We start from the raw sequence: 3,481 nt of genomic DNA, 5'->3' as shown, positions 1-3,481 counted from the left end.
ATTGGGGAGTGATGATTGCCACCTGTGAGGAGAGAAGGAAAGAAAAGAACACAGGATACACACACACTGCATACCTGTATCCGTAACATCAGAGATACATAAAGATAAACAGGAAATTAGAGCACTTGACTTGTAATCCAGCTCACACTCTTTGAACAGCTGCTCTGAGCTTATTGTCTCTAGACTGGTTGCTGAGGACACTAATAAATCAAACAAACATTTATTAGACTACAGGAAAATATTCAAACAAGTCAGTCTTTTTCCTAACTAAATTGTGTACGTAGGAAGTATGTTATTTTTTAAACGAAATGGTCCAACTTTGAATAGCCTCCCAACATGATGATTTGTATAAATATAATTAAATGATTTAATTGTTTAAAATTCAATGTTTCATGTAGTCAAGAAAATTGCAAATTATAGCACCAGTTATTTAATTATGACAAAAGTTATTAAATTACAGCACCAGTTTAATACTCACCATTTGTTTCCTTTTGACTTGAGTGGATGAAGAACAGTAACACAGCATTCAGCATTAATGCTCCACACAGACCAATACCAACTGGAACCAGTGCATTACAGTCCATCCCTACTACAAATACATGGTGAACATAAGAACAATACAATGAAAACAGCTTTTTATGATCTAATGACAAAATAATAATAATGAACAACAGGAACTTCTTTGTCCATGTCACGATCTTCGTAAGCATACTCAGATCAAAGCTCAGCGTGATATGGGTTCCACATTTTTTATTATAAGTGAATGTCACGAACCTCGCCGAGGATGGTGCCTCTTCCTGTTCGGGCGGTGCTCGGCGGTCGTCGTCGCCGGCCTATTAGCTGCCATCGATTCCCTTTCCGTTTGTTTTGGGTTATTGGTTAATTGGGTACACCTGTTTTGTATTAGGATTTGTTTGCAGGGTATTTAAGGGCACTAGGCCCGCTGGGTATTTGTGCGGGCTTGTTTTTGTTACTCTGTGTTTTGTTGGTGTGATTTATTATTGTATTTATTCTCTGGACTGTTTAGTCCTGTTGTTGTTTTGGACTAGCAACGTATTTACGCCCTGTGTGTTGGCGTGACTGTTTTTGTTGCGCTGGGGAATAAATCTGAGGAAAACGACTGAACCCTGCTCTCTGCGCCTGATTCCACCCACCACACCTAGTAGATCGTAACAGAAGCCCGCACCCTTTGAAATGGAGTCAGCAGGAGCAGCGACCACTCCTCTCCCCACTATGGAGGAGCGCGTTCATCACCATACAGCTGTCCTCCATCGGATTGGTACCGCGATGGACCAGATGATGGAGAGGATGGAACGATGGGAGAGGAGTGGTCTCCCGACATCTACCCCAGCTCCCCCACTCCCGACACCACCTACTCCACCTACATCGTCCTCTGGGTCCGGCGCACTACGTCTCTCCCCCCCGAGGGAGTACGATGGAGCGGCTGCTGGGTGCCAGGGATTTTTGCTCCAGCTGGAGCTCTACCTGGCTACCGTGCGTCCGGCTCCCTCGGGTGAGGAGAGTGTGAGCCTCCTCGTCTCCTGTTTAACGGGCAGGGCCCTGGACTGGGCTAACGCAGTCTGGAACAGTCCAGACTCAGCTCGGGACAACTACCTGGAGTTCACCCGCCGTTTCTGAGCAGTGTTCGATCATCCACCAGAGGGTAAAGCGGCGGGTGAGCGACTGTTCCACCTCAGACAGGAGACGAGGAGCGCGCAGGACTTCGCGTTGGAGTTTAGGACCCTAGCTGCTGGTGCTGGGTGGAATGACAGGGCCCTGATGGACCATTACCGGTGTAGTCTCCGGGAGGACGTCCGCCGGGAGCTGGCTTGCAGGGACACAACTCTCTCCCTGGATGAACTAATAGACATGTCTATTCGATTGGACAACCTGCTAGCTGCCCGCGGGCGTTCAGAAGGGGTCCTGTTAATTCCACCGTCCAGCTCTCCCACTCCCACTCCGATGGAGTTGGGAGGAGCTGCATCTAGGGGGATCAGAGGGGGCTCCTCCTGCTCCTATTGTGGACGGAGAGGACACACTTCGGACCGGTGTTGGAGGAGTCCCTCTGGGAGTCGAGATGGTCGGCAGAGCGCTCCTCGGCCACCCCAGGTGAGTAAGCACCAAACTCACCCAGAGCTCCCTGTTGGTCACATGTTTTAATTTTTTTCCCTGCATTTTTCCCCTCTCTTCAGCATAAGGCGCTAGTCGATTCAGGCGCAGCTGTGAGTTTTATGGATCATGGACTCGCCCGTAAATTGGGTATTCCGTTAGTGCAGATAGACCCACCTGTCCCCGTGCACTCCTTAGATAGCCGACCGCTAGGGTCAGGGCTGGTCAGGGAGGCCACGATTCCGCTGGACATGGTAACGCAGGGGAATCATAGGGAGAGGATCAGTTTCTACCTTATTGATTCACCTGGGTTTCTGGTGGTGTTGGGGGTTCCCTGGCTGGCTATTCACAATCCCCTTATTTCCTGGAAACAGGGGGCTCTTAAGGGGTGGTCAGACGAGTGTTCAGAGAGGTGTTTAGGAGTTTCCATCGGTGCCACGACGGTGGAGAGTCCAGACCAGGTTTCCACCGTGCGCATTCCCCCCGAATATGCCGATTTGGCTATCGCTTTTAGTAAGAGGAAAGCGACCAAATTACCACCCCATCGACGGTGGGATTGCGTGATAAACCTCCTGGAGAACGCTGCACTTCCCCGGAGTCATGTGTACCCACTGTCACAGGAGGAGACGCTGGCTATGGAAACATATGTCACGGAAGCTCTGAGACAGGGGTACATTCGGCCCTCCATGTCACCCGTCTCCTCGAGTTTCTTTTTTGTGAGGAAAAAGGAGGGAGGTCTGCGTCCATGCATTGATTATCGAGGTCTCAATTCGATCACAGTGGGTTTTAGTTATCCGCTACCTCTCATCGCTACGGCGGTGGAATCATTCCACGGAGCGCGTTTCTTCACAAAACTGGACCTCAGGAGCGCGTATAATCTGGTGCGTATTCGGGGAGGAGACGAGTGGAAAACAGCGTTTAGTACCACATCAGGCCACTATGAGTACCTCGTCATGCCGTATGGGTTGAAAAATGCTCCAGCCGTCTTTCAATCCTTTGTAGATGAGATTCTCAGGGACTTGCACGGGCAGGGTGTGGTAGTCTATATTGATGACATCTTGATTTATTCTGCCACACGCGCCGCGCATGTTTCCCTGGTGCGCAAGGTTCTTGGGCGACTGCTGGAGCATGACCTATACGTCAAGGCTGAGAAATGTGTTTTCCAAACCAGCCGTTTCCTTCTTGGGTTATCGCATTTCCAGCTCGGGGATGATGATGGAGTGTGACCGCGTTAACGCCGTGCGTAATTGGCCGACTCCGACCACGGTAAAGGAGGTGCAGCGGTTTTTAGGGTTTGCCAATTACTACCGGAGGTTTATCCGGGGTTTTGGCCAAGTAGCGGCGCCCATTACCTCATTGCTGAAGGGAGGGC

General features: G+C 50.1%; 1 long non-coding RNA gene across 1 annotated transcript in view; it reads left to right on the top strand.

The window, feature by feature from the left end:
* Positions 1–3,481, top strand: part of LOC110489029 — an 81,729-nt gene that overhangs the window by 60,793 nt on the left and 17,455 nt on the right. The window lies entirely within an intron of this gene.

The sequence above is a fragment of the Oncorhynchus mykiss genome, chromosome 14 (genome assembly GCF_013265735.2).
Source record: "Oncorhynchus mykiss isolate Arlee chromosome 14, USDA_OmykA_1.1, whole genome shotgun sequence".
NCBI classification, from domain to species: Eukaryota; Metazoa; Chordata; class Actinopteri; order Salmoniformes; family Salmonidae; genus Oncorhynchus; species Oncorhynchus mykiss.
The sequence above is the reverse complement of the archived record's forward strand: the minus strand, read 5'-3'. Positions and strand labels throughout refer to the sequence as shown.